Genomic DNA, 23,008 nt, shown 5'->3' on the forward strand with positions numbered 1-23,008 from the left:
GTAAGAAACATATGCTGCTAGGATATAATGCATAAAAAAGAACAAATCTGGCTTTAAACCAGGTTTAAGATGAACAATTCACACAAAACATGTTTGGGAATATTTTAACTAGAAAATTCATTAACTGGAAAGCAATTTTAAAACTATTTCTAATAAATGACATTTCAACCATCCAATATCTCTTGTTCGCACTTTAATTTTATTTTCTTTCATCAGTAGACTATCTTATTTGGACTACCTAAATTTTTTTTTTAATTCAGAAAGATGATTGAGTTTATCTGGATTTGAATAAAGTTGCATTAGGAGTCTGAAGGAAAGATACAAATTTATCCTGGTCCTGGGTGCCTCTGGGTTTTTATTGTCTGTTTTGGCCTAAATATTGGTAGGAGCAGCTCTGGATCTTGATGCTGGCTGGCATATCAGGACACTGCCAACAAAACCACCAATTCCCAATTTGGTTGCTCCTGTCCCCCACCTGGGAGAATATCTGTGATGAAGGGATCTCCTGCATCTCCATGCTTACCAAACCATTTCATTCCCAGGAACCTTTAGACATGCCTATGTATAAAAATAAATGCTAATTGGATAAACAGATAAAATCACCAGTTATGTCATTTGAAAACTTTTTGCTAAGGGGCATTATCACTGGGCTTTTCTCTATATTTTTATGTCTTATGTCACTTTCAAAGTAAATCTTTTTCTCTATATTTTTATGTTTTATGTCAGTTTGTATGTTAGTCATTTTCTGTGAAGAAGACAAAGTTTAGCCGGGCGTGGTGGCTCATGCTTGTAATCCCAGCATTTGGGAGGCTGAGACAGGAGGATCGTGGTTCCTGGGCAGCCTCAGCTACTTAGTGAGGCCCTTTGCAACTCAGTGAGACCCTGTTTCAAAATAAAGAACAAAAAATAGGGCTGGGGGTGCAACTTGGAGGTAGAATGCCCCTGAGTTCCATCCCCAGTACCACAAAAATAAATAAATAAATAAATAAATAAATAAAAATAAATAAATAAATAAGAAATAAGAAGATAAAGTTTCCAAAGTCAAGGCAAGTGTTCTCTGCCTATATTATACCCCTTATTTTATAACGTCTCACAGGAAATATTATAGATTTTCAATAACTATGGGTTAGATAAGGGTGTTGAATATAGAATATAAAATTGATATTGAGAAAAAAATTAATGGCCTTCAGTTTTAATCCCAGCCCTATTCATGATTTTCTTCATGGACCCAAAGGAAGTCACAAAATGTTCAGACTATGTACCACAAAGGTACATTTATTGTAAAGATCAAATGAGACAGTTTATGTGAAACGGTAATTATAGTAACAATACACTATGTAAATGTCAAACACAGATTCTCCTACTAATTACCTATTAAAAAATAAATCCTTTTCATATCTCTGGCAGAAAACCTAGACTATCCCATTTTATTAGGGCCACCTGGCAGCCAGGAAGTCCTCACATGACTTCCCCAGTAATACTCTTTGGGGAAAATGCATCTAGATGATCCACTTCCACAGTAATACTGGCCCTTCATTATTTATTTCATTTTATTTTAAAAGCTGAATGCTCGCCTAGCGTGGTGGTGCACGCTTATAGTCCCCGCGCTTGGGAGGCAGAGTCAGGAGGATCGCGCAGGTTCGAAATAAAAATGTTGTTTCCAAATAAAAATGTAAAAATAGGTCTGGGAGTGTAGCCCGGAGATAGATGGGCTTCCAGGAACCCCAGTACCACCCCCCCAAAAAAAAAGTTGAATGCTAGCCGGGCATGGTGGCACAGGCTTGTAATCCCCGCGCTTGGAAGGCAGAGACAGGAGGATCGAGCAGGTTCGAAACCAGCTGTGCTGGCTTAAGAGACCCTGTTTCCAAAAATAAAAAAAAGTATAAAATAGGTCTGGGACTGTAGCCCATAGGTAGAAGGGCTTCCAGGAACCCCAGTACCACCAAAAAAAAAAAAAAAATGTTGAATGCTAAAAATACTGCTAGAGACAGCTGGGCATGGTGGTGCACGCTTGTTATCCCAGCATTTAGAAGGCTGAGACAGGAGGGTTGCAGTTCGAGGACAGCCTCTGCTACTTAGTGAGGCCCTTTGCAACTCAGCGAGATGCTGTTTCAAAATAAAGATTAAAAACGGGGTTGAAGGTGTAGCTTGGAGGTAGAATGCCCCTAGGTTCCAACCCCAGCACTGCAAAAAAAAAAAAAAAAAAAAAAAAAATATATATATATATATATATATATATATATATATATATATATATTGCTAGAGGAATTGATTATAACAATATGCAAAATTACTATATATGGTCCAGAGTATAGGTACATTAGGGAAGAAAGAAGGCCTCACCTACAAGTAGGACATATGGACTCTAAGTTACATGCTGAGTCCTCCACAGCTGCCTACTTACCTACCACCATGCTACGGTTCTGCTGACATCTCTGAGAATCCCACTCCCCAGCAGCTTAGAAGGTATTATGGTTTGTTTATAGAATGTCCCCTAGAAGAACTTGTGTTTTGGTAAAATGTCCAAAGGTGAATCATGAGGATCCCAATCTTATCAGTAGATAAGTCCATTGATGACTATTAGATTTATTGGGTGGTAAGGTAGGCAGGTTGAGTGTAGCTGGAAGAGGTGGTTCACTGAGCGTATAGCCTTAGGAATTATGTATGTCCATTCCCCCTTCCATTGATTTCTCTGCTAACCACCAACATTCACTGAGCTCCACACACAGACCATGGCCTAACATGGTCTGAAACTTCTGAAATTTTCAAAACTGTGAAAAAATAAATTTTCCTTGCTCTAAGTTGTGGTCATCAAGTATTTTGGGTCACAGCAGAGAATGCTAACAAAAAAGGAGGAGCACCTTCTTCTTCTTCTTCTTCTTCTTCTTCTTCTTCTTCTTCTTCTTCTTCTTCTTCTTCTTCTTCTTCCTCTCTCTGTCTCCCTCTCTCTTTCTCTCTCTCATCTCTCTCTCTCTATCATGCCCACTCTTTTTCCTGCATTTTCTCATACATGTTTTACTCTTTCTTATTCTTTGGGATTTAGGGTGAGAAAAAAGTGTCTTTGGAATCAGTACTTCCCCTTTTATATTTTACTTGGATTGTAGTAAAACTTTTTACACTAGTCATATCAGTTTCCTGGAGATTGTAGAGGCAAGTTCATGAAGTGCTTTACATGCCATATTAAGTGATTTGGACATTATCTCATTAGAACATAAGCTTAATGACCCACTAACTATTTTCAGTATATATCCACACTACACACACACACACACACACACACACACACACACACACACACAGTATCACATCCCTACAAAATTTGCTTTTGTTTGTTGTTTTATTGCTCAAAAATGTCTGAAGAATGTATGAACTTGGAAGAAAAGTTAACACACTATTACATTTATGCTTCACCTTATTCTGGGTGCAATTTGGAAGATACTTTAAAGTATGGTGAGACTAGAAACAAAGTCCTTGGTAAAGAGACTCCAAGATTTAAGTCAAGAAGGATAAATAGCTGCTCAAAAGCAAGAGTGAAAAGATGAGATTTCCACTATAGTAGAACACTGGAGATTTGAGGAGTTCCTTGCATCAGTAATTAGAAGAATTCACAGATTAATTGGATTTAGGGGATACAGATGGGAGTGAAATACAGAGTTTTAGAATCCTGGCTGGATGGAAGAGTGGATATTGATGCTACCAGTTAAGATAAGGAATGATGGAGAATGAGTGGGTCTTGGCCGGTGATTTTCTGAAGAGCTCTGGGTTGCAAGAACACATTTAGAGTCTGGAGTGCAGGTGGTAGCTAATGCCACAGCAATGCATGTCTGAGCATGTCTGGTTGAAAGAGAAAAGGACTAAGGAAAAAAAGTGGGAAGGCAAATGTTTTAAGAAAATGAAATAAGGTCTGAGAAGAAGAGATAAAAAGAATGTTCTCTTTACTGAAATAAATCCAGATAGAATATAAGCCACAAAACCAAACACCCTCAAAGTAGTTCAAGGAAGTTGTCAATAGCATTAAAGTTCACAGAACGCTCAAGTAGGATTAAAATATGTGCAATTTTTAAATTAAATATTTATAAGCATTTAATCCAATCAGATTTGTCAAGTAAGAAAAGAATCTTGTTTAAATGGATGAAAACAAAGTGATAAAAACCAGGTTGCTGTCTATCCCAAAATCCCATTAAAAGAAAAATAGAAGTTTACACATAGACTTTGTATTCTGAGGCATGAAATAGAAAATAAAATTTGGAATTTGAGTAAAACCATATCAATCCTGAAACTAGATCACCTTATTACATTTTTACTTTTTGTCAGATTAGGAGTATTCCCCTATCCACAGGACAATACTACCTGATTCTGTTTTATCTTCTCAGTGAAAAGCTTTAAGCAATTACACACTCAACACTGAAAACTAATGTTACATGAAGTCAGTTTTTTTCATAACCCCAAACAATTAATAAAAAAGACACTACCCAACTATTCATGAGCTAACATCTTCTATTTGGAAAGAGATAACAGATTATCAGAATAGGTGATTTTCATTTTATATGTGATAATCTATCATTTTTATGTCCTCTCTATTCAAGCAGATGACTCTGTAATAGTGTTTGCTAAACAAAGGAGGGAGAGGCATGTAAATAGATTTGGGTAAAGCAAATTTATAAATATCTTTCCATAACCAAGAACCTAACACCCTTGTTAAGGATGCTTGTGTATACTCAAGTTTGCTACAAATATTTATCTGTAGTATGGTATGAACTCTGATGAGTCTCACTGGACAAGTGACTACAACTAGTACATACTTAATGCAGTAACATAGAAATTGAATTATTAGCTTATGATCCAATTTGGAAGTGACCCCAGAAAATGGAATATGCTCCTCTTACCTTGCAATGGGCAGTAGAGAAAAGAATTGACTAAGACAAAATAAATACACTGACTATATATATTCCCCTGAATAATAAGTAATAATGATCATTTGGCAGCTTATATTGAAACAAATATCTGATATCAATTTACAGCAATAGTATCGAAGTAAACTTTCAGTGATACAGTATGCGCCAGTTTAAGTCAGTATAATTATTTTATTTAATAAATATTTAATTAGCACCACATCTGAGTAAGCTGTCATATTGTTAAAAACTATACAGGTCTTTACTGTCATGAAACTTGAATTAGTTATTCATCAGATTAACAAAGACATTTGATAACCATGCTGATGAGTTTGAGTGAAAGTGAGAATCCTCATAAAAGGCTGGTAGACATGTCACTTGACAGAAAATTTCTGAAATAAAGTTTTCAGGAGCAATTATATTTATAGGTGGTGGAATATTTGCCATTTGACTTGGCTGTTACACCTCTAAAATGTTACCTTGAGGAAATGGTCAAAGATGAAGTAAAAAATACAAATATGGAGATTTATTATTCTATGTTTTATAAGAGAAAAAGGGAAGGAGCAGAAACAAAATGTCCAAAATTGGGTAACTGGTTAAGTAAATTATAGCACAATAGACTGAAGCACATTGTTTGAGATCCATTTTGAGTTTTCTATTATTTTTATTGTTCAAATTTTAGGTGTACACTATGATGATCGTACATACATGCGCGTACACACAAGCACTCAAGTGATTCCTATAGTCAAGTAAATTAACATATTCATCATCTCACATAAATAATTTTTTTAGTGTACTGAAAGTGCTACTCTGCAAGCATATAGTGTTTTTTATTATTGTTCTTATGCTGTGATTTAAATCTCTAGTCTTATTCTTCAAAGGGAACTGCATCTTTGTACTCTTAACTACATATTTGTACCCACTGAGATCCATTTTTGAAAGTCTGTTTAATTGCATGGGAAAGTAGTCAACATTAGTAGCAGAGCCAAACAAAAGCATTTCATCCAGAGGGAAATGTACAGGTGCTATGCGCCTGTGCTTCTGTCCCACTAAACCTCAAGATGATGTATGGTGACAATATACCAAGAAAAAAAATATTTATATATATTATATATATTTTCTTTCTTTCTTTCTTTTTTGGTGGTACTAGAGATGGAACCCAGAGGCTTTCTACTTCCGGACTATACTCCCAGACCCATTTTTATATTTTATTTGGAAACAGGGTCTCACTAAGTTGCTGAGAGCCTCACTAAGTAGCTGAGGCTGGCTTCGAACCTGTGCGATCCCCTGTCTCAGCCTCCTAAGAGCGGGGATTACAAGCGTGCGTCACCACGCCCGGCTCTCTCTCTCTCTCTCTCTCTCTCTCTCTCTCTCTCTCTCTATATATATATATATATATATATATATATATATATATAGTGGGCAATGCCTGCTTTTTAAATATATATAGATACATATAGGTACGCCGGGCGTATATATGTATTGGTGACAATACACCTAACCCTCTCATTTGTTCCTAGAAGTAAACAACATTATCTGCTTTGCATGATAATTTACCACCCAAGATGTATTAAAAAACAAGACAGTTTTGTCTGCTCATACTGTTTTCTTTTGTGCTTTGTTCTTCTTGCTTAGCATTATATTTGTAAGACTTATCCATATTATTCATAGTCCTTAAATACAATGCTATGTATAGTTAATTGTGTAAAAAGACCACAACTTTCCCATATATTCTGGATTTTATAATATATATGCATGATGATCAGATTTACTAACTCCTGCAACTTCTTTTGCCAAAGTTGCTTGACCAACTTCCACTCCTAATAGAAATTATGAAAACACCTAATATATAACATGCAGTAAGACTATACAGACAACATATGTGAGAATTTTGATTGAAATTAAAAAAAATGTATAGACTAAATTTGTATAAATTTTTTTGGGGGGTTAAGCCAGGCGTGGTGGCACACACTTGTAATCCCCATGCTTGGGAGGCGGAGACAGGAGGATCGCACAGGTTCTAAGCCAGCAGCACTGGCTTAAGAGACCCTTTTTCCAAATAAAAATGTAAAAAAAATAGATGTCTGGGAGTGTAGCCTGGTGGTAGAAAGGTTTCCAGGAACCCCAGTACCACACACAAAAAATTGGGTTATTTCTGTTATTTCAAAAGAGAAAAGCAAGAAGATATATAGTTGGACATATAATATATACCATATAATGTATACTTCTTTATATATAATATATAAAAATACATATTTCTCTTTATATACAACAAGAGTATTTTATTTCTATTGCTGAAATGAGTTTGAAAGACAAAGGAGAGCAACATAAAGAAAGGACTTGACCATGGTAGGAAGAAGATGGGAAAGTTTCTGGTGAAGGAAGTAGAGAGGTTCAGACCATCGAGGAATATGAGCAGTACTGATGTGAGGGATAAAATAACAAGCAAGTGAACCTATAATGAATCTGAAAATGGAAGTTTAAAGGAAACACAAGGGAGACAAAAGAAGGATTCCAAACTACCCCAAAGGGAAGGTCAGTCAAAATGAAATGGAATGAACTGGACACTAGGTGCAGGCCCAGTGTTTGAAATCCTGAATCAAGAGCCGTGAGTATTTCCCCAGAAGGGAAGCCAAAGACAAGCAAATGGGATACACGTGCAGGAGGAAGCCATAAATCTTGAAAACATGTAGGAGCATCAGCATGGGAAATGCATCTTTGCTATTGATTCTACCATACGCCGGCCAATACACAGTACACTAAATGTTCTACCTTGCCCTACAGTTATTTATAATCTAGAGAGGGGAGGGTACAAAAATGTAAAATTCAGTCCTTTTGTGCAGTCTTGGGGTTGCACAGAGTCATTAATTCCAACTGATAACCGGCTGAAACTGTACTACTAAGTTTCTTTTAAGTCACAGTGAATTGCTTCATGGTTCTTAAAAAATATTAACATTCTTGATGGCATTTGAAAAAAAGATTAACAGCTTGTGGAGCTATGATGGATTATACATATTTAAGTTATATAACTTGTTTTGCCCCATGGCCACACTGATAAAATAATCACTACTATCAAGACAAAGTATGAGTCTCCTCCTTTTCAGTTCTTTCCTATGATCTTGTCTGCAGGCGGCCACTGGTCTACTCTTTGTAGCCAGAGATTAGTTGGCATCATAAGAATATAAATGGGATCTTGCAATGTTCATTCCTGATCTGTTTCTCTCTCTCTCTCTCTCTCTCTCTCTCTCTCTCTCTCTCTCTCTCTCTCTCTCCCCCCCCCCCACCTGTCTCAGCCTCCCCAAATCCTAGGGTTTACAAGCATTTATCACCACTACTGACTATGCATAACATTTAAGGAAATTTATAAACTATTTTCTAAAATGGTGATGTTATTTTACACTCATCTACAGCATGAGAGTTCTAGTTGTGCTGCATCTGCACTGACACTTGGTAGGATCATTCTTTTTCATTTTACACCTGTTAAGACTTATGTAATAGTATCTTATATGATTTTGTTTGCATTTACCTAATAACCATTGATTTGAAAGAAGTTGAATTTATTTTTTCAGATGAATCATGCTTTTGTTTGTGTCTAAGAAATATTTACCTAACCCAACAAAGCCTTTACCCTATATTTTTTGGAAATTTTATGGTATTAAGTTTTCTATGTATGCTTTTTCAATATTTTGAGAAGCTGTTTTTCATCAGATTTATGCAACAACCACAATACAGAAAATTCTGTAATAGGAACTCAGGACAAGGTGAAAAAAGAACCCTGTTTTGAAAGAATCTTACACCATCAATAAGCACCAGGTTAAATGCAAATTACTTTTTTTGCAAGGGTTGAATGAAGGAACTACCAAACAAATGGGATTATCTTTTACTCCAAAGGCTGGGTTTTTTTTCTAAATACCTAAGCCCTAACTTCCATTTTGTAAGAAAGAATCATTCTTCTAAAAAACTTAATATCTATAGATTTAATCCATTTTGAGTTAATTTCTCAATATAGTATAAGGTATTATTCAAAACTTTTTGTTTTTGTTTTGTTTGATTGGCATATAGATATTTAAGTGTTCAGAACCCTTTCTAAAAGGTCTTTTATCCACTGAATGGCCTTTATAAATTTAATGACAATAAATTGACCATTCATAAATAGTTCTCTTTCTGTACTCTATATTCTTACTATTCACTGATTAGAAAGAATACTATGTTATATATTTTTATTGATTAGTACTGTACTTAGTAGTATAGTTACACACATATCTGGTTTTACTATCAGATAGTGTAAGTTCTCCATATTTATTTTCATTTTTCTACTTCAGTATTATTCATTTTACTGTTATTATTATTTTGATACTCTAGATTACTTATATTTATAAGATTTCTAAATTATCTCATCAATTCTTACAGAAAAGATACTTGTTATGATTCCAGCTGGGATTATATTAGGTATGTAAATCAATATAGAGAATCAATATCTTCACAATAATGATTCTTCTGATACATGAGCATGACATGAATATTTCAACCTTTCTTGATTTCTTTCAGCAAATGTATGTATTGTTTCTCCTTAGATGTGTTTATTTTCAAGAATTTCATATTTTGATGTTATTTTAAATCATGACTTTTATTTCAATATCCAAATGTTTGTTGTTGTTACATAGAAATACAATTGATTCTTGAAATTGACCTTTTAACTTGCAGCTATGCTGAACTCATTTACTAGTTCTCAGATTTTATTAAATTTTCTATGTAGTTGGTCATGATAGCATGCAAAATGAGGCTGGTTTTACTTATTTTAATTCCAATCTGGGTTTCTTTAGTTTTCCCTTCTTCTCTTCTTTCTTTTACTGCTTCTTCCCCCTTATTTGACTGGATAGAGTATTCTATACATGCTGAATAGGAATGGAGAGAGAAGACTTCTTTTCCTTTTCCTAATTTTAGAGGAAAAACATTCAGTCTTTTACTGTTAAGAATAATGCTATCCATGAGTTTTTTTTTCATAGAAGTCATTTATCAAGTTGAAGAATGACTTTTATATTTCTTGTTTGCTGTGGGTTTTTCTGAATAATGAATTTTGGATTTTGCCAAATATGTTGTTTTTCAACTACCAAAATGAACATATGTTTTTCTTTTATAGTCTGATAGATAGTGACTCAGCATCAAGTATTAAATCAACCTTGCATTCCTGGGCCTAACCACATTTAGTCAGTCTAAAGTTACCAAATAGTCCACAAAACCAGACCACCCCCAGTCTTGATATCAACTGCAAGTTTGCAGGTCCCCAAGAGCATCTTCAATTTCAGTAATGTGCTAGAAGGACTCTGGGCTAACTCAAAGTAGTTATACCCATAATTATGGTTTATTACAAGGAAAAGATGCAGACAAAGTCAGCCAAGGGAAGAGGCTAATGGAAATTCTCATGAAGATTCCAAGTTCCCAGTTGTCTTCTCATGGTGGAGTCACAGAAAGTACTATTCTCCCTGCAACAATGTGTGACAGTTTGCACAGAATACTGCCACCTAGGAATACTGACCCAAACTTTGGCACTCAGAATCATTATTAGGCTCCATCCCATAGACACAGTCAAGTGTTCTCATGGCTAACCTTCGTCTCCAACTTCTCCAGAGATTGAACTAGTACCGCCGAATCAAAGTCTCCACACTAAGTCATATTATCAAATCATCTAACATGCCCCAAGGAAATAGAGACACTGTTCCAAGGGTATCGAGATCACCCTCAAGGAGCCAAGGGCTAAGGCCAGACCTGTCTTTGGGCAGAGGTAAATTATTTTTCTACAGTCATGGTATATGCATTTTTGTTGTTAGATTTGACTTTCTAAATGAATAATAATACTTTTGTATTTATAACAACAAAATCAATGAGTCTATATTTTCTTTCCTCATAATATCTTTACCTAGTTTGGGTATCAGAGTATTATTGCTAGCCTTATGAAATAAATGAAGAGAATTCTCTGCTCTCAAGTTTTTGGATAACTTGATGTACAGCTGATATTTTCATCTCTAAATATTTGGAAGAATTCTCAGTAAAGACCTCCAGCTTGGAATTTTCTTTGTGAAAAGATTTTTTAAACACATATTAATTCTTTTAAAAAAATATAGGTCTATTACCTAAGTTATATATTCTTTTTAGATGGGTTTTGGTATATTTTTGTTTTTCAAGGAATATGTCCATTTCATCTAAATTTTTAATATATTAAAATAAAATTGCTTATGATATTCATTTGCTAATGCTTATTAATTTAAATATTATGTTGATACCTAGAAAGTCGATATAACAATTTACTTCCTTCATTCCTGAGACTGACAAATTGTGTATCTTTTCTTCTTTTCCTGATCAATCTGGCTATAATTTTATCCCTATTAGTGATGTTTTGAAAGATGCCATTTTTTGTTTAATGATTGATTTATTCTATTATTTTTCAATTTTTATATTTATCACTTCATCTTTTCCTTACGTTGGATCTAATTCATTTTTATCATTGCAGTTTATAAAAATAAAAGTTGAACTCACTGACTTGAAAGTTTTTTTTTTTTTAGGTACAAACATGTAGTAAAACAAATGTCTTTATAATGCTACATTCACTGTAGCCCACACACCTTGAAATGTATTGTTTTCATTTTATTCAGTGTAAAATATTTTATTATTTCCTTTTGGGTTTATTACTTGATCTATGGGTTGTTTACAAATTTGCTAGTTAATTTGAAAATATTTGAGATTTTCCAGAGATCCTCTATTATTAATTTCAACTTTAATTTTGTTGTAGTTAGAGTGCATACTTTCTATGATTGGAACACTTTTATATTTATTGAAACTCTTTTCATGGCTTAGACTATGATCTGTTATGGCAAATATTTGATTTGTGCTTGGAAAAAATGTATATTCTGTGGTTTGGGGGTCTTCTATAAATGTCAAACAATAGTTGTGGTTGATAGCTTTGTTAACGTCTTCTGTACCCTTACCAGTTTTTGTTTTATCTATTTTCAAAGCTCTGTTCTAAGTAACATAAATATATAAGATTTTTTATATTATCTGATGATTTGGTACCTTTATAATTATGAAATGACTATTTCTATCCTTTTTAATATCCTTTGGTTTATGGTCCTCTTTAATATTAATAAAGCCACTACTGGTTTTTTTTTTATTAGTGTTAGTTGGCCAGTCTTTTCCCCATCGTTTTATTTTAGAACTACTTTGACTTTTTCTTTAGATCTCATCTTTCACTTTGGTTGATCTCAGCAACAAAAAGCATAATATTAGGTAGTGGGGATTCAAAAGTAATAGGTAAAGGAAATTACTACTACCTATTAGCTGTATTAGCCCTTAATAAACTTTTATTGAAGCCAACAGAAATTTTTATTCATGTTATCAAACCTGAAGTTTGAAATTTGTCATGCTAAGAAAACATGCAGAATGAAGTTACTCTTGCATTTGCCTACTCATCTCTACTAAGATTCAAATATATTCATCTCAATCTTTCCTGAGTAGAGACACTATCAAAACCCAGAGTCCAAGAACTTAGAAAAGTGGAAGAAGCTAGAGCATCAGTAAATAAATGAATGACGAGAAACAATTATTTTAAGGTAAAAAAATGAATTTTATTTTTATAAATAATGTTACTCCCTTAAAAGAAAATTAGAGCCACCTTGTAAAGAAATAAGCCTTCACTCACTGAAAATATAAACCCGACTTGAGTGTGAATGTGTGTATATACACACATAAACATATGTATGTATACACACACACGCACACACACACACATATATTACAGTAATATGCAAATTACTACCACATCAATAAATTGAGTGTTCAGTAGGATAAATGATATTTTTCTATTATTTTCAACCAATAATTTTTATCACTTGGGATTTATTCAAGGTATTTTAGATAGGAAGAAATTCACTACAGAAGTATTGGAAAGCTAAGAGAATGAAGGTCAACACAAGAGGTTTCAAGGTATCCACAGACTGAGGGCTGTCAGTAAAGTCATCCCCAAGTATTTGTGACTTGTGGCACCAACATTCCTTACAGGATGTCTGGAAGTCAATGTCCATTTACCTGCCTATAGCTGACTCCAGTAGACAGCATCTTCTCCTTCTCCTCTGTTTTTGAATTTCACACAAATGCTTCTCACTAGCAGAACATAATTAGACCCAGGCTGGCAAGGATATCTGAGAAACATAGTTTAGTCTTTATGCTTGGGCAGAACAAGGGAGAGCCTGGAAAACTGATAGTGGTTCCAGTATCAACAAACAGTATCCACTCCAAAGTGCAAAATCTAAGTTCCAAGTGCAATAGATATTCGTGGGAAAAGGATCCTAAACTCAAATTCAGCCGTCTGTCCATCATCTCAGTAGCTCATCCATTCAGCCACCCATGTATATGTCCATTCCAGAAATGTGGAATTAGAATTCAGTGCTTGTCAAATACACAAGCAGAAAGTGCTTTCAAGCGCTTTAAAAAATTAATACATATTCAATCAGGATGAGGCTGATGATACCATCTGTTATATCTGATGATCTATACAGATGTTATATCTTTAACTAAGAGCTAAAATTGCACATATTCCATTTGGTGTCTCACCACTGATTTGGGTGAATCACCACAAAGAATCACCACTGTGCAATGAAGATCAGCCAGTCTCTAACACATTCTTCCTTGTTTTCCATTTTCATACTTAGGATGCAGATTAAATGAGTCTGGGGTGATATTACCACGCACATCATTCATGGCTTACCTTTGCATCTATAGTCTTAAGCACAATGATAGATCTGGGCTTAATCTTCGGTGAACATTGTAAAACAGTGTATGGTGATAATTTCAATGGTTAAAAAGATTTATCAGGATCTTCACATTAGCAAAGCCATAATAGCCTGTGTAAAGAAGAGTAATATGCTAGTGAGCTGCAACGTAATGAGCTGCACGCCATAATAAAGATAAGTAATAAGAAAGACGAATGCAAGCAAGGAAGCACACTGAGCAGAGAAGCTCCCTGTCTGAGGGCTTTAGAGAAGGTTCCTTCGGGGCAGCAATAGTGGTAATGGACCTTGAAGGATGAATGGGAATTTGCCTAGAGTTAAGAGTGAAGGACAGAGAAGGCTGGAGCAACTGGCCGTTAATATAGACAGGATGCAAAAGCCAGTTAAGTGTGTGACAAAAGGAGGGCTGCATGATAGGGCTGGGGTTGCAGAGCCAGGGGGCTGAGCCACATTGGAAAGTTTTTATGTTCCACCAGAAGGAGCTTGGGTTTTATCCTTGGTCAGTGGTTTTAAGTGGGGGAAATGACATGATACAGTTTGCATGTCTAAAAGGCTGGTGACTATGTGCAAAGAAATGGATTGCCAAAGAAGAAGCCTGGGGAGGAGGCAGTTAAGCTACATTTGTTTGGGCTAAGGAATGGTAGTGGGAGTGGAAAGGGAAGGGTAGATTCAAAGGTAATCAGAAATGGCACAGTTGACAGTGGTTAAAGGGAGCCTTTCTGGGTGGGTAAAGGATGGAATGGGGAATTAAGTTGGGAGTCTATGCACATTTCCAATATCAAATTGTTAGGACTACTTTGCAGAACAGAGTTAATCCAGTTTGATGCACCCTGCTTTGCCTTCCCCCTAAAGCCTCCAAAACATGGCACCTTTGAGCCTCAGACTGACTAGGGAGTAAGACCTGACCCCTCCATTCTCACTTTTTTTGCTGCACTCAGGAAGTGAGAGCCCTCATCAGCATCCCCTTACATGGTACCCTGACCCCAAAGTCCATGAGTTGCTGGGAAAGATGGGGCAGGAGAAGGAAAGAGGTTGTTTTGGGCAAGTTTGGATTCTGTAAGTATCCTATTAAGCTGTTAAATTTTTTATTAGACAGATAGAAATAGGAGTTATTCATTAAATTTTTGCTTCTGAAATTTTGTGAATTTAAATAAGTATTATGTGAACTGCCTCTGAGTCTTGAGAGCATTTTACTTGAGATAGATACCACAAAGAGCCCTATAATACATCAGCTTAGGGAAAGTTCTCCAGAAAGAACCTTGCACTAAAGCATTGGAAGAAATGAGTTTGGGTCCTGCCACCCTCACTACCAAGCTCTGTAGCTCCAGGATACGGTACAACTTAGAATCTTGATTTCTTGAAATCTTTTTCATGTGAAGATTATGCTATTATTTAATGGCTTATAATAAATTCTACCATTCCACATTTGTATTTTTCTCTAGTGCTTCATTAGAAATAAAGTGAATGGAAACCAGCCATCCCTTCATGGGCATCTAGAATTTAGATTAGAAGTCTCAAGCCGAGTGTGGTGGTTCATGTCTATAACCCAAGTACGTGGGAGGCTGAGACAGGAGGATCAAAGGATTGCAGCCAGCCTCAGCTACTTAGGGAGACTGCTTTCAAATTAAAAAATAGGACCGTGGGTGAATGCCCCTGAGTTTAATCCCCAGTACCACCACCATCACAAAACAAAACAAAACAAAAACAAACAACAAGAAGAAGAATCCCCAACTCTTGTCTGGGACATGCTTTCCCTTTTCCAATATAAATGAGTTTAACTTATATTTGGCTTGGCCTTCAGACATCCTGCTTTAAAAAAAAAAAAAAGTTTTCTTCAGTGGACCCGATGTACATGCACAGATGTATCGATGCCAATCACAATGTCGCACACAAGTGAGAGAAAGAGGAAGAGGGCGTGGAGCGGGAGCTGGGGAAGGGCTCACCGAGTGCTGTGTGCACTCATGCCTCTGTTACTCTGAACTTCTCGATGTATGATTACGATGCACCAATAAAATAAATAAATCAGCTTTCTTTTCTGAAAGCTTAGCGCCACGCGGTGATTATCTTCACTTCACCAACAGGTGGCGCTGCAGGCCTGTGCCAATCTGACTCCACAGGCATTTCATGTCTCTCTGCTTCAGCATCTTGATAGCCAATTTCCATCTCTGCATTGCTTCAGCGAGAAATAACAGGGTCCAGTGAAACAGCCTCCGATAATTCTAATAAATATAAATCCCAATGATCAATAATATGCGTTGGCTGCTTGTTAATAATTCTGTAGTAGAGGAAGTACTACCAGAAAAAATTCTGATGCTTATATCGTTGCTGGAATATATTGACAGGAGCAATCTGTGGACACTAAAAGTCAGTATCCCAGCCCAGAAATAGCATGATTTCATACATGTCATGCTGGAGACCAGGAAAGGTGTTTAGATTATTTAGAAATCACCATTCATCAGCCAGCTTTGCAGTACTGACATTTTAAATCAAAGGATAGCATTAGACTTGGTAATAAAATTCATGATAACTGAATACAAGATAATTTTTATCATAGCAGGGGGAACAAAGACCCAGAAATGCTGAGAAACCACAACTATTTAATAGGAGACCCTAAAATATAATTGAGGTCTGGCTCAAGCCCATTTTGTCTCTGGAGAAAATTAACTCACTGAGGGTAAGTACCTAGCTCATGCAAATCCCCAAGCCACAATTTCCCTATTAAATTAAACAAACAAACAAACAAACAAACAAACAAACAGATTTCTTCAATTGGCCTTTTTTGCCTTTCATATTTACTAGGACAGGTCTCAAGTGTTAGAAACTGTTTTGCTGTGTTTGTCATTATTAGAAAATCAGCTTGGTATATAATTCAGTAAAAAAAAATCTGGCAGACACCTTTTTATGACATATAATATCCCTCCTGGACAAATTGCACCGAATAAAGAACTTGTCTTGCATTCCTAAATTCAAAATCAATAAACTAACCAAGAGTACAGCTGGTTAAGCTTTTAACCTACAGAGGAGCAGCAGGCCCTGCTGTGCAGCTTCTGCTCTCTTGGTCACAGAGAACAGGCCCACGGGACTTCTTCTGGGAGCTCCTGGGTTTTGCTTGCTCCAAAGGATCTAGATACTGGACTTCCAAATGGGACTGGTTCTGTGTTTCTCTTCACATTTGAATTCCAGCCTTACCTGCCCCTGGAGCCCTGGGGAGAGTTGGACAAAGACCATCTTCACTCAGAGTAATCTTTCTGTTTTTTAAATTGCTCTGGGTCAAAATGGCTTAAGCAGCCATTCGGAAATGGAGAACAGAGACCATAGACCCGGAGCAGTGGTTCCGGAAATCTTCATCCTTCTCCTGTATCATCCCAGGAAAAACGACCCCTTGGGAATTTTTTTTTTTGCAAATTATAATGCACAAAAAGAGGACACTGAACTTTGAAGGGGTAATTAACAACGATAATAGATGAAACTATTTGTCAGATTTGTTACCCCGCTTCTTATCACAATCTTGATGGCAGATCTTAGTAAGCTTCGTAATTCTTTTTCCAGGTGCAAAACCACAAAACAAATGAGATTCATATAGCTTAATATTTGTCCAAAGTTCTCACCTTAATAAATAAGCAGTAGAGTAGCTGCGGGTGACTCATACCACTATAAATGCTGGAACGCGAATTCAATTTCAAATTTGGGGCTCCACTGCCCACTGATAGGTGTTGGGTTTTTTTTTTTCATTTGTTTGATTTTATGATTTTTGCTAGTGAACAGCCTCAAATATATAACCATCACCTGGAAATGCATACTGCTCTAGAAGAATAGGATATTTAAAAGTGCTCCTCAGCCCAGCTGTCTTAAACTATACCATAACTCCTGGAGATGTATTACCCTAGTAATATATTTCTTGCCGGGTAAATCTTAATGAAGAAATACATAACAATCCAAATAAAAAGAAATACAGTGCCTCGCTCCACTGTTGCAACACAAAAAGCAGCTTTTCAAAATCAGACATCTGGGCCTGTGAAACCTGAACAGAGTCTGGCTTCAAAGATCAGGGGACTAAGGAAGTCCAACACTTGAAACTCGAATCCCAGGCTTTTCTTCTCTATGGAGAATCATTTTTCTATATTCGTTTCTCAACTTGGGAGTGAGGAGCCAGAACAACCTCGCTTTTTATCTTCCCTGTCTTATGCACCTGGGGCAAGTATCACACAGACGCAGATTGTAAATGTTTATATTGCCAAAAAAGAAAAACGGTGATTATTTTTCAACTCAGATGTGAATTTCCATTTGGGTGATTTAATTTCATGATTCCTCCCTGTTTTCTTTCCCCGATACATTCTGTAACCATCAGGAATGTGAGTGGCTGGAATAGCATACTGGTATTAGCTTAGGCTTAGAGGGCTTTAATTTTCTCCTGTGGCAATACAGTGCACTGTGGGGAACTGTATCGGCTCAGGGGCTGAGAGGTGTCGGCGCTGACATTTGTGACTTTCTCAGTCTCTCCTTGGGCAGAAAGTGGCTGCCCAAACAGAAGGCAAGCGTCCGCGTTTGAGGCTGGAAGAAAAGGATAGGGTGGTATCACCTAGGTCTGTCCTTTTTATCATCGGAGCAAAAGTTTTCCAGAAATATGATAGCGGAGATTTCTACTGACCTTATACTGGTCATCACTGAGCTTTGTGGCTGTCGTTGCAGCCAGGTAGGCTGCGAAGGTGAGAATTTTAATTTCTCTGGCTACTCACGTGAAAGGTGGTAAGAGAGACAGGGTATTGTCAGAAAGTACCACCATTTCCACCATGTGAGACAGAATGGTCCAGGTGGGAGGTGTCTGCAGATGAGAACAGGTACTTGTGATCCCCAGTACACTGGCCCCCAAAGAATGAGAAATATATATAGACTGCCAGGAATGCATGTAATGCCATCAATACTAATTAAGCACTATGCATGCACAGGAAATGACAGAGATAGATGCTCATGTGGGGTTAAACTCACTAGTTATGTCCTTCCCCTTAGACCTAGTTGGTTGGCCCATTGATGTAATGACATCAGTAGCTACATTCTCCTAAAGAAAAGGAAGACAGTAAAGGACCATGTCTCTGAATGCCCCCTTTCTGTTTTCAAAAACCTAGGGAAGTTAAGGTAACAATTAGGGCAAGTCTAGACCGGAAAGTGCAGATGCATGTTATCTTGAAGACCACTGGCTTTTTGTCATGCATACCAGGCACATTAGTGTTAGCTGTAGAAATCTACTCTATTGCATGTGCACCAGGGCGCTTGCTCCTTGGGATGCTGGTGACACTAGTAAACTGAGTCAACTGATGGTGATGATGTCACTGCACAACTGAGGTGCTGTGGAAAGGACACGGGTCATTTGTCCATCCGCTGCCACCGAATCAAACATGAAGGAGAAGAGGCGATGCTTGGTGAATCCCCTGGAGGGACGGAGGTGCTATCTGTTCAGTCCTCGGCCACTGAGCTCCTCCTGAAGCCACTGACCTCTTGGAAACTTTTCCCAATAAATCATGGATCTCACACACTGTCTTCGACACTTTCTTTGGCTTTTCTGCAACTGACCCCAGTGCCCCGGGCCAGCTGAGCTGTGGAGGAGATGGGAATGGCTGGCAGGTAAAGAGTGCACAGATGAGAATGGCATCCACATAGTAACACAAGTCTGTCCTACCATCTGGCATCATTAGATGCTAGATGTTTTAGCATCATTAGATGTCCTGGCATCTAGGGTGTGTCAAGATGCCCGTGTCTCTCATACACCTCCTTCCTTTCCAAAGCAGATGCTTGAAACTCTGGTTAGGAATCTCTGTCTGTACTGCTCATATGTTTACTACTCTCTTGCAATAGGAAAAAAATGACTGGTGTAATTGTTCACAGCTTGTCATGTTAAGGGATCCTAGTTTCTACTGGAAAAGGAAAATGAGTTTGAACAGATCTTAGAAACAAAGTGCAGTGCCCCTTTTATGCCTGTCTGGTGCTTATGGTTGGATGAGGGGAATTTTAAGATGGCTTTTTCAAATAGACACAGCTATATTTTTGCCCCATTTATTTAATTTCCTTTCTTTTCAAGATCATCTAAATAGTCATGAGTATAAGATGATGGCTTAGAAGAATATAGGAGCCCTTTATCCTAAGAAGTGCGTGTTGACTCAGTTATTTTTGTTTCTGTTGTTATTTTGTTTGTGGTGCTGGGGATCAAATCCAGGGCCTTATGCATGTTGGACAAGTACTATATCACTGAGCTACACCACCAGCCTGCCAACTTAAGTTTTAATGTTAAGTTTTCAATCTGGGATGTAAGATCATTAGACCCCTATTAATAGACCAAGTTTGGCTCTTTTTCTTGCATTATTCACTATAGATCAGAATTCAATGTAGATCAGGATAAGAAGTCTGTAGATCTCTTGGAAAATAGTATCCAGAGAGCTCCAAGTCCCATATCTTCAATACAGGTGAATTTATGCAGAGGTCAACAACAGGAGAACATAGAGGCCCCCAAATCCAGCAACACGTGATGACCAGTCTAGCTGGTCACCACTTCTGAGTGTTGATCAGATCACAATTTCTCATGGCTACCCCACTCTAGGACAAAGCAAAACTATAAAGCACACACAGACCCCCACACACACAACAAACCCAGGAACAGGAGCCAAGCTGGCATTACCTGACTTCTTTCTCTTGAGGTGTGTGGGGATGGTGTCAAAATGTCAGTAATGATTCCTCCAGAATCTTGCAAACTCAAATTCTCTTCTCTGACATGCTGTGTGTGTACATATGTGTATGTGCACACACATGTGCAAATATATTCTTCTCTCTGTTTACCCCTTTTTTATTTTCAGAAAGTGGCTTACTCTTAATGTTTCCATTATACCTTTAATCCTAAATCCCTTTTCTGGGTCCTTGAAATGCATATGTAGCTCTGAATAAAATTGCAATGTTCATTTTCCTATTTTCCTATTAAGGATTCAGCCACACCTGCTGCCTGGTTATAATGCCACAAATCTCGTCTTGATGCTTAATGTGGTTTGGCAGCGATGATATCAGCTCGCATTTACTAAAGGTCTGCTGTGTGCAAAAGATACTGTGTCACGTGATTTATTTCCTGCTTTTCTTAACCTTATCATTCCAATCCTCCCCTATTTCTCACCATCTCTGAAACATAACAACCTTTCACTGTGATGACTAGTATGTTTGAAAGTACACAGGTCATGGGATTTAGTGAACTTAAAGGTTCTTGGGAAGCCCTATTTATAAATATGTAGATGGAGATACAGTGACTCCTTGATTATGCATGCAAGGACCATGATAATCTGACTTTTCTGTACTCACCCAGACAGACAAACTAATTTTCTGAAATGTAGAACTTTTTGTCCTCAGTCTTACTTAGAATTGTCACCACTCGTGTAAACATTCCTATTTATACTTTCTAGTGATCTTCTGCTCCTTGCTCTGTTTTTACATCTTCTGTTTTTCAAGAATTGCTTTAAGATATTAGCTCCTCTGAATATCATTTCTGATATTCTATTATATAGATATTTTCTCAAAATTTTGAGATGTTGAGGGTGCCGTATAACAGCAAAGAAATTGTTTTACTAACCATATGAGAATTAAGTTTTGGTCTGAAAAAGTAAGATTGGAGATCTTCTATGTCGATATGCCTTGCACCTCTGTTGACACGACTGAGTGGTATCTTCCAGGGAAACTTTGCCCAGGAAAGGCAAGACTTTGAACCAGTAAATAACTCCACTATTTACTTTCAGAAATGTATGCACACCAATTTATCAGAGATGATAGTCCTTTCACTGTGCAAACAGCTTGCTTTGCAAACAGAATGCACCTCTCAATGAGTGCTTCAAGACCCCTGCCTTGCCAATGACCTACAGTAGAATGGATCTTGCCAGTTCTAGATAGTTACACACCTTAAAAGACCCATCTGAGACTGCCCAAGCCCAGACCCAAGGTGCAATAAACACCCCACATCTGACTTTCCTTCTGAGCTGCTCCTAAAGCTGCATCAAGTGATCTTCCCTCCAGCTTCAGTCAGTCCCAATAAACTTAGTTTTCTTCTCTTCTTCTCCCTTTTTCTTCTTCTCCTCTTCCTCTTCTCCTTCTCCTTCTCCTTCTCCTTCTCCTTCTCCTTCTCCTTCTCCTTCTCCTTCTCCTTCTCCTTCTCCTTCTCCTTCTCCTTCTCCTTCTCCTTCTCCTTCTCCTTCTCCTTCTTCTTCTTCTTCTTCTTCTTCTTCTTCTTCTTCTTCTTCATTATTCTGGGGATTGAAGCTAGATGCATTCTACCTCTGAGCTATACCACCAGCCCTATTCTATTTTCTTTTCAATTTTGTAATCACTAAGATGCTAAGGGTCCAAGTTGCTGAGGCTGGCTTTGGACCTACAATTCTCTGGTCTCAGCATCCTAAATTCTGTGATTACAGGTATTCACCATAATTACCTACTACTTACTTTTCTTTAATGGGATGTCTAGTGATATTAAGAGGAATTAACCTTGAAATTGGGTATATATAAGTGTATCTAAAAAACTGGGAAGGTCTGTATACCTGAAACCCATTTGCATGGGGAAACCAAGAAACTTTGCCTGGCAAGGGTAGCATAGTAATGAGGGCTTCTTAATCGGAGGAGAAGAAAAATTTTAAATCTCTTTGATAAACTCCTGAGTCCCTCTGAATTAACCTACAGACCTAGTCTCAAGAGAAGATAACACTTTCAGATAACAGGAGGATTTGAAAGCAGAGGAGAGAGACACTCAGATGCCCACCAAACATAGAAGTCCAGGAGCAGAAATGTCCACTGGACTTTTCTCAGAGAGGTCTGAGGCACATCTACTAACTCAGCCATCGTCAGAGAAGAAAATAGAGGTAAAGGATATTTTTTTCCAGGGTGAAAGACATTGAGGTGACAAGGTAAAGACCTGGGTTAGAGGATGTGGCAAAGAGGACTGTATGAGATGCAGGAGCTGACAGCTGGAGACCAGCGGGAAAAGTCTCTCTTAGTAGCTGTCAGTCAGCTCCCTTCCCACCAATGTTAATACCACACACACGTGGACATCTGAGGCAAACCTAAGTCTAAAAGGAGTGTGGGATGATGTGGAACAAGAAAATCAATCGAGTTGTGAATACAGTCACCTGGCAAAACGTCAATGTCTGCCACTAGATGAGCTGTGTGCCCCATTAGAAATTAATTTTGGCTGTAGAGTATTAATGCCACATAAAAGTAAATTTATATTTCTCATAAACCTGCATATATATGGCATATATGGCCTCAGATTTAATACCTACCATTGAAGGAGGTCAGAAAGAACAACTGAAAATGTTGTTTATG

The sequence above is a fragment of the Muscardinus avellanarius genome (genome assembly GCF_963383645.1).
Source record: "Muscardinus avellanarius genome assembly, chromosome: 18".
In the NCBI taxonomy this organism is placed as follows: Eukaryota; Metazoa; Chordata; class Mammalia; order Rodentia; family Gliridae; genus Muscardinus; species Muscardinus avellanarius.